The 15,743-nt window shown below is 42.5% G+C and overlaps 1 pseudogene; it reads right to left on the bottom strand.

The window, feature by feature from the left end:
• Positions 1-6,537: 6,537 nt before the first annotated feature.
• On the bottom strand, positions 6,538-6,593 carry LOC120934135 (annotated as a pseudogene).
• Between the last annotated feature and the right edge of the window lie 9,150 nt (positions 6,594-15,743).

Genomic DNA, 15,743 nt, shown 5'->3' with positions numbered 1-15,743 from the left:
AACCTGCAGCCCCCGGGAAAGGAGACAGCTGAGGATCTGGGATAATAGGTCGTGACACCACAGACATCGAGGTACCACTACCATCCGCTTTTTGCCCCCTGGGGGGGAGCACAGATGTCACCGCCTTAACCAAGTGAAGCGGCACCCAATAGTCACCAGTTTAAATCTGTTAACCCGCATGCAGGAACACAGGAAGAAAATTGTTAGATAAACTCTGTTAAGTCTCTATGCAATTAGTCTGAACACTGGTCCTGATTGATCGGACTCTAAAGTGGATGCTAATTACCACACCTGCTATTATCACTGAATTATTGGGACTTGTGTCTCCCTTTATTATATATATATTTTTTAGTTATTTTCTATTTATGTTTTGTGATTTATGACACATTTTTGCTACAGTTCTTCTAGTCCCAGGAGGGACAGTAGGGCTCACACTCTCTCTTTCTTATACAATTGTTTTTTCCAAACAATTTGATTTTTAAACAAATGGTTTTGCATTGATACTCACTTACATACTTTTATACTATTTATGGTTTAGTTGCACTTAATTATAAGGCACCGGGTAGGAACTCTAACAGGATACACACTTCGGTGTGTTACACCCCTAGAACACCTCTTAGCACTCAAGGACCACTGATTGTGCACGATAGATAAACGGCGGGGGTGCACACTAAATGCACATACCCTCAATGCACTTTCACCTCAGAAATTAACACAGTGCATATATTATTGGGGATCCGTCAGGCACACACACAGGGCCAAGCCTCCAAACGGGCACCTATTAAGTTTCATTTATTTTGATATATCACTTTTTTGTTCATGCGATTTTGGCACAACATCAATCACTAATAATAGCACCCACAGGAACGCCCATAGTACTGGGGCACCAGACGAGTGCAAGGACCCAGTCAGGTTTTTTCTCCCCCTTTTTTGTTTCTCCACCCGCCACTCTAGTGGCAGCCATATATATTTTTTTGGCACCAGCAAACAGGTAACAACAATCCATTTGTGGGGGAGGTTCACCATATTGGATCTACCCCTGAACAGGATTACCAACATCCGTTACTTTGCATAGTAATCGGAACCAATTCAGTGGAATTTTATTTGCAGCGCCATTATCCTATTACCAACACTAGATATATATATATATACACAGCACAGTGTTCTATACATATATAAATAAAGGTAATAGTTATTAAAAAATATATAAAATATATAGTTAAAAGATTAATAAAAAAAGGGTATATATAATATAATATAGGGAGGTCGCACACCTAGTTTGTCGCATGATAGTCAACATCTATGCGTTATATAACATCAATATGAATAATCACAGTGGTAAATATGAAAATAAAAATATTAAAAATAGAAATAAAAAACTTCAAAATACTGTACAATATATGGAATCAGAAATTGCTTAAAGCGGGAGTTCACCCATTTAAAAAAAAAAAAAAAATCTCCCCTTAGCTTCCTGCTCGTTCGGTCTAGGGGAATCGGCTATTTATATTAAAATAGGTGCAGTACTTACCCGTTTTCGAGCTGCATCTTCTTCCGTCGCTTCCGGGTATGGGTCTTCGGGAGCGGGCGTTCCTTCTTGATTGACATTCTTCCGAGAGGCTTCCGACGGTCGCATCCATCGCGTCACTCGTAGCCGAAAGAAGCCGAACGTCGGTGCGGCTCTATACTGCGCCTGCGCACCGACGTTCGGCTTCTTTTCGGAAAATCGTGACGCGATGGATGCGACCGTCGGAAGCCTCTCGGAAACCTGTCAATCAAGGAAGGACCGCCCATTCCCGAAGCCCATACCCGGAAGCGACGGGAGAGGATGCGTCTCGTAAACGGGTAAGTACTGCACATATTTTAAAATAAATTGCCGATTCCCCTAGTAATAACGAGCAGGAAGCGAAGGGGGAAAAGTGCCCTCTAAGGGTGAACCCCCGCTTTAAGAAGCAGTTGAGGTCAAATTCAACATTCATTCCTCCTGGTACTAATGTTCGCATACGATGTATCCATTTGGATTCTTTTTGGCTGATTGTGCGAATCTTATGGCTCCCTCTCCATGAGGGGTTGTATTTCTCAACCCCCCAAAATTGGAGTTGGGTAGTGTCTCTATTATGGACCTGATCAAAGTGTCTAGAGACACTATGTTTAGGGTAGCCATTAATAATATTGTCTATGTGTTCGCCAATCCGTACCTTGAGGGCCCTTTTTGTCCTCCCTACATATTGGAGGTTACAACTACATTGCAACACATACACGACACCTTCAGTATGACATCCAATAAAGTCCCTAATCACATGATTTTCTCCTGTGTTTGTAGCTAGAAATTCAGTACGTTTTTTCTGGAATCTCTGTGCTTTACGACAAGCCTTACAATTCTTGCAAGGGTAGAAGCCTTTTCCCGAGAAAAACGTGTATCCTGGTTTCGGTGGTGGTTCAACTACCGTTTTGACAACCAGGTTTCTCAGAGTAGGTGCTCTCTTATAGACTATCCTCGGTTTCTCTGGAAGTATACATCCTAGATCTTTATCTCCTTTTAAGATGTGCCAGTGTTTCCTTATTAGTTTGGCTACATCTTTATGCTGAGAGTTATAGTCGAGGATGAGCACTGGTGCGGCTTGTTGTGAAATACTTTTGGGTTTGTTATGTAACATCTCATTCCTATCGAGTTTTCTTACCAACTCTATTTGGTCACTGATCCATGATTCTTCATATCCTTTATCCTTAAATCTAGATCCAATGATGCCCGCTTGTAGTACAAAGTCACTCTCTTTTGTGCAGTTCCTTCTCAATCTGACAAGTTGTCCTCTGGGGATATTAAAAAAGCCAAGGTTTAAAATGGCAACTGTCCAGTGAGAGGTAGCTGTTAGTATCCACGTTTTTAAAGAAATTCTTAGTAATTAACTTATCATTTCTATGCTGATGTTCAAATCTAGAAAATCTACAGATTTCTCATCGATCTTCCACACCAGGGTGATGTTCTTATCATTTCTATTGAGTCCTTCCAGGAAGTTCTCCAGACTCTCCCTACTCCCGTTCCACAGGATGATCAGGTCGTCTATATATCTTTTATAGAGAGATAATTCACTGGGGTATTCTCATAAATAGCTGATTCTTCCCATAGTGCCATAAAGGCATTTGCCACACTAGGTGCAAATTTAGCACCCATGGCAATGCCAATTGCCTGATTATAATAATTATGGTCATACCAGAAGTAGTTAGACTTGAGGCAGAAATCAAGGCATTTGATGAGAAACTTTCTCTGTTTACAAATGAGACTACTAAAATTTCGTAAAAGCCACTTAGTGGCAAAGCAGGCATCATGGTGTTGTACAATGGTGTACAAGGATGTAACATCTGCCGTGGCCAGTAGTGTTCTTCCTTCACAAACTGGCACTGTATCCAATAGTTGTAATATATGCTTCGTATCCTTCAAGTAAGCAGGTGTCGCTTGGACGGCAGGTTGGATAAAATGATCAATGTACTGACCCATCCTTGACGTTAAGGAGTCAATCCCATTGACTATGGGCCTCCCTGGTGGGTCTTCACGGATTTGTGTATCTTAGGAATGGTAATAAATTACTGGTATCCGACACATTTCTGGCAATAGAATGTGGCTTCTTCTTATTTAGGATCTCCTTTTTCTTTCCCAGATCTATAAGTAATCTCAATTCTTTTTTATATTAGATGTGGGGTTACCCAAAGCTTCACATAGGTATTGCCATCTTGTAGTTGTTTATTCAACTCACTCTGATACTGTTCTTTTGATTGTATTACAACTGCTCCGCCCTTATCTGCAGGACGGATAACAATATCACTTCTTTCTGTGAGTAGTTTAATACCTTTCCTTATATGTATCGGATCATTTCTTTTCTTTAGTTTCAGAGACTCCAGGTCTTGTAAAACTAGCTTCTTAAAAACATCAATATATTGATTATTAGAGACCTGTGGGTTGTATACAGAATTATTTCTTAAGGTGCTATGTAGTGGTCCAATCTTTGTAGTGGACGGTGCATTACTCGATGTGAAAGGGTTATTGAGAATTGCTTTCTTAATAGTGAGTTTCCTCACATATTTCTGTATTCCGATGTACGTTTCAAATTTATTGAGGTTTTTAGTTGGGGCATGTTTAAGTCCCTTATCCAGAACTGCCAATTCTTCTGCAGTAATGGATTTCCCACTGAGATTGACCACATTACTGCCGACTACTCTCTTTTTCGCTTGGAATCGCGTTCCCGCTCGATGGCCTCTCTTGATGTTATATAACGCATAGATGTTGACTATCATGCGACATACTAGGTGTGCGACCTCCCTATATTATATTATATATACCCTTTTTTTTATTAATCTTTTAACTATATATTTTATATATTTTTTAATAACTATTACCTTTATTTATATATGTATAGAACACTGTGCTGTGTATATATATATATATCTATTTTACCATGTAGAGACGTCTATAAGGGTATTATTCTCTACTAGTTACCGGCCTGTATATACATAATGTTTTAAAAATATTTTTAATCATTTAAATGTATGGCACATGTAGGTTTTTCGATATACATTTATGCAAGAAGCTTATTTATATTATTGGTTTAATTATAGACACTTATATGAAAAGCGCCATCATGGATGACGTTCCTGCTGGTTTCAACCTGAGGTTAATATAAAATGCCGCCAACGGACCGATATTTATATTGCTATTTCTGCACATTATATAATGTGTATGTACGCGCTTTCCATTCTCTCCCTTTTGGGATCAATATGATCCACCACTTTAGCATTGCTAGCAGACGAGACCCCACAATTTAGCGATTGTAAGTCGCAGCGTCATATTTAGTGACGCTCTCTGCTATGCATTGTAATGAATGGACAATATATGTGTTAGATTTTGGACTCCGATAAAATGGCCACGCCAGTACTTCCGGTCGCTCGGGTACATAAACAATACCACAACCGCCAATCAGATTCCCCAGATGAAGACACGTGACACGTGTCGTAACGCGTAGGGATTGGACGGGAGGACGTACACCTGGAGTGACGTATACAGGCGCCTGAAACGCCGCTCGTTTTTTAAAAGTTCCTTGCTGTATATTTTTTGAACACATGTAAGCGCAGCTTTTTTCCCTCTTTAATAAATAATTAGCTTGTGCTTACTACTTCACGATTGGAGTCCCCTCCTTTGTTTTTGTTTCCCCTGTTTCCTCTCCTGGGCACACTAACTGTTTGGATGGATAAGAGGACCCTATCATGGAGATCTAAGGAGGATTAGTGGAGCGTATACACGGAGGTCTGGTCGAGATAATTATAGTGGATGCACTTGATTATCTGTGCGGAGGTAAGAGTCCCGGGAGCTCGGGGAGGGATTATTACACCCATCTATCAACACTATCTATTGGATTACCTTGTGATCACATCAGCCACATCTCTTCTGGCAGCTTTTGCTTGTTTGAAGCATCAATATTAGCACGGGATCACCAGATTGATTTATTTATATATTTATTTCTCATCTTATGAATGGACACTCTTTCACGGCTAGAGACTTCACTATATACATTCATATATTGATTTTTATATGTATATATTTATTATCATTTTTTATATATTCACTGCATATTATATTTTACATTTTATGCACATTGTATATATAGAATTAGTATTTTCCGTTTGGACACTTACACTCCTTCACTGGATTGGATTGAGCTGTTTTTTGCTCGTGTTTGTGGTAACATTGATCAGTATTTATATTTATATTTATTTATTTATTTATTTACACTTAGCACTTTCACCATGTCCGCGTGCTAGGTTGCGCGGAACCCTTCACCTTTTTCATTTATATATTTGTGTATTGTAAACACTTTAGGTTTTGCAGCAATTTATTGATACACTTTGTTTAGGGTTTATTCATTGAGTGTCTATAGTAGCGCATAAGCACTGTCACTTTTTTCAACACTGTATATAGCTGGTTGCTAAGGAGGGGGCCGCCGTGTCCTTAACAATTGATGAGTCATCAGTTGTCAGCAGGCTTCCCGCTGAATGTAAAGAAAAAAGAATTGCTGGCTAAATTTTTTTTTTAGAAAAAAGACGGCGTGGGGTCCCCCCACAGGTTCATGCCAGGCCCTTGGGTCTAGTATGGATCTGGAGGGGGGCCCACACACCAAAATATATAGCAAGGGGGTCCCCCCAAAATCCATACCAGACTCTTATCCGAGCATGCAGCCCAGCAGGTCGCAGGAAAAGAGGGGGGATGAGAGAGCGCCCCCCCTCCTGAACCGTACCAGGTCACATGCCCTCAACATGGGGAGGGTGCTTTGGGGTCCCCCCATTTTTTTTTTGGCGTGGAGTCCCTCTAATATCCATACCAGACTGGAAGGACCTGGTATGGAATGGTAGGGGGAACCTACGCCGTTTTATTTATTTTTATTTTTACTCTATATTGCTGGGAACCAGCTATTCATTATAGCTGCAAGCAATTTTAAATGCCAATTTTTCCTTTAGAATTGTCATTTTACTGCAGTACAGTAAAAAACAGGTTGCTAATCTTCTCTGTATCGTTCCAATTTTAGTATATGTGCTGCCGAAGCGAGCACAGGTTTAAAGCACCGCCCAAAGTGATTATATACCGTGGGCTCTTCTTCTGTCTGCATCTTAGGGAAAGTGGCGCATGAGCTTCCAATCTGATTGTGGAGCAGCAAGTCTTTATCCAAATAGGTTTTTACCCAAAATTGAGTTTACCGGTGGGAAATTACAGGATTTTCCCTGAGCTGGTTCTCCATTAGCACCAAAAGGCAAATCAATTATGCTGATTCGTTCATGGAAGGCAGACGACTTCCTGTTGGGCAGGAGAGTTCAGGAAGTGAACGCAGCTGCGGTCGAACTACCAAGTCAGCTGATTTCATGATAGAAGGGAAAATGGGCAAAACATTATTTTTTTTTCTGAAGGTCAAAGAAAAGCGAGAGATGTGTAGCAAGGAAGGTTGACAAAGAACACTGCTGCCTAGCTCCTGAAATGAAGATACGTCATCCCAGCAGATCCTGTTGCAGCATGAAGCTTTCAAGCCTCACCGTCAAAAGGTAAGTTCCTGAAATCAAGATGCGTCATCCCAGCAGATCCTGTTGCAGCATGAAGCTTTTCAGGCCTCACAGTCAAAGGACAAGTTACGGAGTTTCTGCAGTTCCTGACGGAGCAGGGAGACGTCTATCTTTACCTCCTCAATTTTGCCCATCAGGGTGCTCTTGCAGTCGGATATAGCCTCCAGCACCCTGGCATCCCAGTCTGCAGGGGGAGAGAAGTCTGTGCCATTTTCCTCCTCGGCCTCCTTCACCAGGTGCTGATATTTGGCCAGCTTTGCGGAAGCATCCGACTTTGTTTTCGGCAGTGACATGTTCCCTGCGGAGGTAGGGTACAATGTAGCCCGATGGAAGGTAGCTAGTGAGCAGAATTAGCCCTAGGATATGTGAAAACAGATATATGGCAAGCGGAGCTCCCATTCAGCACTCCTCACACCATGCCGGTCCAGGCCACGCCCCGGCAAGCTGGGTTTTTTCTTCCCCCATGTGAACTGTGTTACTTTATGCTGGATCAATCTAAGAAAATAAGCAGGAATGGAAATTGGTAGGGTTCAAAATAGATATAAAAACTTGGGGAGTATAGCCATTTTTATTATGTTGATTTTCCCAAACCAGGAAATCGGTAAAGAAGACCAGTCGGATAACAATCTAGTGACACTTTTCAGTAAGGGAGGGTAGTTGGCGGTAAATAATTCGGAGGCATTAGCTGTAAGGTGTATACCCAGATATGGTATACTACGGTCTGCCCATTTAAAGGGCAGTGAGGACTGTAAATTTTGTTTCACCGTGTCACTGAGTGAAATATTCAGTGCCAGGGATTTTTGGTTATTAACTGTGAGGCCGGAAATGTGGGAGAATTCGTGAAGTACCCGCATTAGATTAGGGGCAGATATCTGCGGTGAGGATAAAAATAAGAGTATAATAATGTTTCTTTCTTATATCTCAACAATGTATTAGTTGTTCATAGAGACCCTATAAATACATATATAGATTGTTGCGATGGGGGTTGCAGACAGTGTATTCTATTGGTGAGGGTATTCATGAATAACTGTTATGCCGCGTACACATGTTCATTTTTCGGCATGAAAAAAAACAAAGTTTTTAAAAACATCATTTAAAATGATCATGTGTGGGCTTCACATCGTTTTTCGGCTTCTGAAAAACGACAAAGAAAAATTCTAACATGCTGCATTTTTTAACGTCGTTTTTAAAAAAAACGTTTTTCGGGTTGTAAAAAGTGATCGTGTGTGGGCTAAAACAACTCAGAAGCAAGTTATGAGACGGGAGCGCTCGTTCAGGTAAAACTACCGTTTATAATGGAGTAAGCACATTCATCACGCTGTAACAGACAGAAAAGCGTGAATCGTCTTTTACTAACACGGAATCAGCTAAAGCAGCCCAAAGGCGAATAGAACTTCCCCTTTAGAGTGCCGTTGTACGTGTTGTACGTCACCGCGCTTTGTTTTTTTAAAACGATGGTGTGTGGGCAACGTCGTTTTTAATGATGAAGTTGGAAAAACTTCGTTTTTTTGGACATGCTGAAAAACAACATTTTTTTCATGCCGAAAAATGATCGTGTGTACGCGGCATAAGGCTTAGAGTTAAATTCCAATGACTTTAGTTTCAAGGAATTTAACTACTGGCTTAAATATATGGGCTAAGAAAGTCTACCCCACATAATTCAGCTGAGGCTAACGGCAGAATGTCTGGAGGAAACTGACAGTTTTTGACAATTAATGGTGTCTTACTAAGCCAAGGGCAGAAGGTCATGAAAATAACATTAGAATTAATTTCTTATACAACACTACCCCTAGAGGAGAACATAGTAATTATTCAATATGGCCGCACACTTGGTTGTCATGGTAACATACAAAAACATATCATATGACATCAATTACAGTAATGACACACCCACCCACTTTTGGAGGGAGATAAAAAGTAGTTACAGAGGACAGAGAGGGAGCTTGGGTCTCTCTCTCTCTCTCTCTCTCTCTCTCTCTCTCTCTCTCTCTCCTCATAACTGAAGCTTCTCAAAATGACTGAATTCCTAAAGTCCTGGTAAAATATTAATCTTTTCATGTGTACCTTTTTGGCAATTGAACTGTTTTTGCATATACATTACTAAAACCATTTAAATATATATGGCAGAGCAAATTGGAGTTGTATTATTTTTAACTGCAGTATGAAATAATTATATTCCAAATATTAAGAGACATACACAGTTTTGTCTGTCAGTTTTGTCTGTCTGCGGCCACAGGGTGGCTCTGAATCTCTGACAGGACGCATATATGCGTCCTGCTCTTTTCTCGTTCCCCGAGCGCGCAGCGGGGAACTTCTGTACTGGTCGTGTCCCCTGGACACAGCCAATCACAGATTGCGCTAAATAGCCAATCACAGTGGCTATTTACAGCGTGATCTGTGTGGCCAATGGGAGATGATCTCAAATGTAAACATATTAGTGCCCATCTGTAACGCCTCATCAGTGCCCATCTGTGCCGCCAGCCTCAACGCACATCTGAGCCGCCTCATTAGTGCTACCTGTGCCACCTCATTAGTGCCACCTGTGCCGCCTCATCAGTGCCACCTGTGCCGCCTCATCAGTGCCACCTGTGCCGCCTCATCAGTGCCACCTGTGCCGCCTCATCAGTGCCACCTGTGCCGCCTCATCAGTGCCACCTGTGCAATCAGTACACATCTGTGCTGCCTCATCGGTGTACATCTGTTCCGCCACCTCAGTACCCATCTCTGCCACCTCAGTACCCATCTCTGCCACCTCAGTACCCATCTCTGCCCATCTGTGCCGACCTCAGTGCACATCTGTGCCACACACCTGTGAAGTCGCTAGCAACCATGTCGAAACGTCTCTTTTCCGCCGAGCAGGCATATCAAATTATTTCCGCGGCTGACGAGAGCAACGGGGAGCTCTCTTTTTTCGATTCCCATTTGGAGTCTCATTCGGATGTAGACTATGAGCCAGTCTACAGCAGTGGAACAGAGACAGGCTCAGAGGGGGAAGATAGGCAGCCCGCCAAAAGAAGGCGCTCTGGTGAGGAGGCAATGGCATCCACCAGCACCGTCATGCCATCCACCAGCCCCGTCATGCCATCCACCAGCCCCATCATGCCATCCACCAGCCCCGTCGTGCCATCCACCAGCCCCGTCGTGCCATCCACCAGCACCGAAGTGCCATCCACAAATACAGAAGTGCCATCCACCAGCACCGCAGTACCTCGGCAACAAAGGCCAAGGACCCATGCAAGCCTTCCCTATGCCCTTCAGTACCCCTTGTGGCTTCCTCCAAATTCCGGAGAAGCCAACATTCCCCCTTTCACTGCCCAGCCAGGAGTCCAGGTGAACACGGACAATTTTTCCCCAATTAATTTTTTTGATTTATTTTTTACTGAGGAACTGCTATCTAGCATTGTGGCCCAGTGCAACTTATATGCCCAGCAATTTATTACCAACAGTCCAACATCGTCATATGCCCGTCCCTTCCATTGGAGAGACCTTACAGTGGAGGAGTTTAGGATTTTTTTAGGCCTCACATTTTGCATGGGACTCAACCCAAAAAATGAGAAGCATTCCTTTTGGTCAAAACACCCCATTAACCACATGCCAATTTTCTCTGCAACAATGCCCAGGTCCCGATATTTTATAATCATGAGGTTCCTCCACTTCAATGATAATACCCAGTGCCTTCCCCGAAATCACCCAAATTTTGACAGGCTTTTCGAAATTCGCCCCTTATTAAATATTTTTTCGGAATTATTCCCCCAAATATATACCCCGGAACAAAACATATGTGTTAAATTTTGTGGCCGACTGAAAATAAAACAGTTTATCCCCAGCAAAAGAGCCCGCTATGGGGTGAAGATTTACAAACTTTGTGAACGAGCCACAGGGTACCTGTATTCCTTCTTGGTCTACGAAGGGAAGGACACCCAGCTGAACCCCCCCAATTGCCCAGACTACTTGGGGTCAAGTGGAAAAGTTGTCTGGCAACTCATCAACCCCCTACTGGATAAAGGATACCACTTGTACGTGGACAACTTTTATACCTCTCTTCCCCTGTTCCACAACCTGCACCGGAAGCAGACGCCAGCATGTGGCACCGCCAGAAAGAACTGGAAAGGCTTTCCTCAAAGCCTTGTGAATAAGAAGCTGAGGAAAGGGGAATCGGCAAGTCTGCGCAACAAGGAGGTTCTGGCAGTGAAGTGGAGGGACAGAAGAGACATATACATGTTGTCCTCCATCCACAACAATTCCTTTGTGGAAACCTGCAGAAGGCGTGGCCCACCATCCAAAAGCCCACCTGCAACTGGGACTACAATTCGTTCATGGGGGGAGTCGACTTAAACGACCAAATGTTGGAACCATACCTTGCCACAATGCGCACGTACCATTGGTACAAAAAAGTAGCAATTAATTTTTTTCATTTGGCCGTCTACAACTCCCATATTATTTACCGCAAGTTTACCCAAAACACCCTACCCTTCCTTGGCTACCTGGAGGAAATTACCACTACCCTGATATTCCAGACTGACCTACCCCAAAACATCCGATCAGATGTTCTAAGTCGACTCTCCGAACGGCACTTCCCAGATAAAGTCCCTCCCACAGCATCAGGCGGAATAGGTAAAAAAAAATGTAAAGTGTGTGCCAGTGAAGGAGTCAGACGAGATACAGTTTATTATTGTGCCGAGTGTCCTTCACAACCAGGCCTCTGTGTAACTGGCTGTTTTCGCCGTTACCATACTAAACTAAATTATTAGTTTAGTATGGTAAACGTAATCCTCCGTTCCTGCCTTCACACACCTTCACACCCCTTATGCCACTGCCTGCTTTGTAACTGACCCCGGCTTGTTATTGGACCACGCTTCTGCCTAACGATTTTGTAATACCTCTGCCTGATCTAGAATTGACCCTGGACTGTTTTTCGACCACTCTTCTGCCTAACGATTCTGATCTTGTACCCTGCTACTGGACTAGTGGGATTCAACACAGGAGTCTCACATATGTGAGGGGCTCCAGAAAAGTTTTTCTGGATGAAGAAAACATTTTTTTTTGTTTTCTCATCCTAGATTAGAGTCTGGTTGCCCGGAGGCTTCAAAGAGATTTGGGTGGGAGAAGCCTCTACCCCTGTCCCCATTCTGTCCTGAACGAGGCCCTACTTCTGCCTGCTGCCTGTAGGACCTATGCCATCATGCCTCTGCCTGTTGCATGAACTGACCACCTGCACTAACCCTGACGGGACAGTATCCCTGCCTGGACGTTGCTGACCATGTCCCTGCCTGCTGCCTGGACCAGTGCTATCCTGCTGTGTAGAACTGCGCTACTATTACCACAGGTAATCTTTTGTTTACGCTTTGCTCATTATAATGTATTTTGGGGTGTAATTCTTGGTTTGTGCATGCTATGTGTCTCTGGAACCCCTGACGGTGTTCCTTGCATGTTGGATCTCTGTATGTGGTCAGGCTGTGTAGAAGTCTCACACATGGGGTATCGTTTTACTCAGGAGGAGTAGCAGAATGTATTTTGGGGTGTCATTTTTGCTATGTACATGCTATGTGTTGGAAATATCTTATCCATGGACAACTTTGTGTAAAAAAAAATGCGTTTTCATTTTTTTCCCACATATTCCAAAAACTTCTGGAAAAAAATGAACTGTTCAAAAGACTCATTATGCCTCATAGATTATACGTTGGGGTGTTAGCTTTCCAAAATGGGGTCACTTTGTGGGTAATTCCATTGTCCTGGTGTTCCAGGACCTTCAAAAGTGTAATAGGTAGTCAACTAGTTAGATGTGCAATTTATGCTCCTAAAACCCCTGATGGTGCTCACTGCATGTTGGGCCTCTGTATGTGGCCAGGCAGTGAACAAGTCTCACACATGGGGTATCATTTTACTCAGGAGGAGTAGCAGGATGTATTTTGGGGTGTCATTTTTGCTATGTACATGCTATGTGTTGGAAATATCTTATCAATTGACATCTTTGTGTAAAAAAAATGCGTTTTCGTTTTTTTCCCACATATTCCAAAAACTTCTGGAAAAAAATGTACCGTTCAAAAGACTCATTATGCCTCATAGATTATATGTTGGTGTGTAAGCTTTCCAAAATGGGGTCACTTTGTGGGTAATTCCATTGTCCTGGTGTTCCAGGGCCTTTAAAATTGTAATAGGTAGTCAACTAGTTAGATGTGCAATTTATGCTCCTAAAACCCCTAATGGCGCTCCCTGCATGTTGGACCTCTGTATGTGGCCAAGCAGTAAAAAAGTCTCACACATGGGGTATCGTTTTACTCAGGAGGAGTAGCAGAATGTATTTTGGGGTGTCATTTGTGGTATGCACATGCCATGTGAGAGAAATAAGCTATTACAATAAAAATTGTGAGACATTTTTAAAATAAAAAATAAAAATCTTAATTTTGAAAAGTATTGTGGGAAAAAATTACAACTTCAAATAACTCACCATGCCTCTTACTAAATACCTTGGAATGTCTACTTTCCAAAAAGGGGTTATTTGGGGGGCATTTGTACTTTCCTGGCTTGTTAGGGTCTCAAGAAATGAGATAGGCCTTCAGTACATCAGGTGTGATCATATGTGATAATTTTTTATGATTCGCACTATAGCTTGTAGTCTCTAAAACTTTCACACAGACCAAATAATTTCCAAAAATGTTGGGTTATTTTTATCAAAGACATGTAGAAGTATAAATTGTGGCCAAAATTTATGAAGTAAAATTAATAATTTGCCAAATTTTATCACAGAAACTAAGAAAAAACATTTTTTTTCAAAATTTTCGGTCTTTTTTCATTAATAGCGCAAAAAATAAAAAACCCAGAGGTGATCAAATACCACCAAAGGAAAGCTCTATTTGTGGGAAAAAAATGACAAAAATTTCATTTGGTTACAGTGTTGTATGACTGAGTTATTGTCATTCAAAATGTGAGAGCCCTGAAAGCTGAAAATTGGTCTGGTCAGCAGGGTGTTTAAGTGCCCAGTAAGGAAGTGGTTAAAAAGCTAAAGTCAACGTTTATATAATGGTTTTGTCATGAGTGTATAGATTCCTTCTAAATTTAACATAAGTCTTGAACAAATGATCAAGCTGTTGTAGTAGTGTGGTACCCCAGGGGTGTGGTGACCCAGGGTTTTCAATTGGACTGGTTGAGGAGCTCCAGGGAGCTTGCAGTTTACAGAGGAAACTGGCATTTAAGTTTCCTCAATGGTTAATAAAATCCCCAGTCCTGGGTTTAGGCTTTAGAGCTGATCAGCACACTGATTGTGCAGGTGTGTGTGTGGGCCTGATAGGAGACTCAGGACCAGCATTCTGGGCTCCACCCTCCCGAGGAGTCCAGGCTTGCAAGGGAGAACTCAGAGAGTGCAGGTGTGCACTGTGAAGTGGCTAGAGAGCTGGAGAGTGCAGGCTGCACTGTGAAACCCCAGAGACCTGAGTCTAAGGTTGCTGACAGGAGTCAGGAGAGCTCCATGCTGGAGCCTGAGCAGTTGTGCTACTGCTGACAAGAGCCAGATGGCTTGGTATTTTCTTTGGCACGTATAAGCCAGGAGGCTGAAGGTACCGTTCTGTGTGGACAGTGAAAACCCCCTGCGTGGGAAACCTATGTTTGGATTTTTGTTTATTTTTGCCTTTTCAATAAAAGTGGGCCAACAAGCCCTTAAACATAGTTCCGGACTGGCGTGAATCGCTTAAAATCGCATATCCCACTTGAGCTAACAACCCCCAATATTACACTGTGCACAATATAACATTTTGTTTGTGCATTTTAGAGTGTGATTAGAAGGTATGTTTGTTTTGAGAAGGCATCACACCTATTAAGGTAAACAACAATTGTTTACACAAGTTCACGAAGTCACGGAAGCTATTTACTAAGAGTTACCAAGTCTTAGGGCTCTTTCACACGGGCGGCCCTTTCAGGTCTGCCTGCCAGTTTTTTAGGCGGACCTGAACGGGCGCTCCGTGCTCCTCTATGGAGCCGCGGATGTCAGCGGTGACATGCGACCCGCTCCGATCCGCCAAAGTGTGATGGAGGAAAAACCTATTTTTCCATCCGTCTGCCAGATCGGATCGGGTGAACACGGACAGACGGTCCGTGTTCATCCGATCCCCCCAAAGGGGAGAGCGGAGAAAAGACAGGGCGGTCCCTGCACAGTGTGCGGGGACCGCCCTGTCATCCGCCGGCTCAGCAGGGATCGACGGAACGATCCCCGCTGAGCAAGCGGAGGTTCACGGGGCGGATCATTACTGATCCGCCCCGTGTGAAAGGGGTCTAAAATGTACAAGTATCATTCAAAAATTGAAATGTGATATTTTGTAATACGAGCTTGTGTAGAAAATGTGAATATTATCTGTATCAGCAGTAAGTATATCCATTTACTTTTATTATCACTAAATATACCTGATATTAATTTGTACTGCATTTTTAGTTAATATATATTTTTAAGCAAATCATTTGTGTCATTTGTCTTAACAATTGCATGGATAAACAAATTTACATTTCTTGTTGGTATTTATGGAAAAGGTAAATCTCCCAAAACCAAGATTTGCATAATTTCATAAATACAATACTGTTTTATTTTTTCAGTATAAACATTGGGGCAGATCCACGTACATCGGCGTATATATACACCGGCGTAGCGCATCTCTTTTCCG

This window comes from Rana temporaria, chromosome 3 (genome assembly GCF_905171775.1).
Source record: "Rana temporaria chromosome 3, aRanTem1.1, whole genome shotgun sequence".
Lineage (NCBI taxonomy): Eukaryota > Metazoa > Chordata > Amphibia > Anura > Ranidae > Rana > Rana temporaria.
The sequence above is the reverse complement of the archived record's forward strand: the minus strand, read 5'-3'. Positions and strand labels throughout refer to the sequence as shown.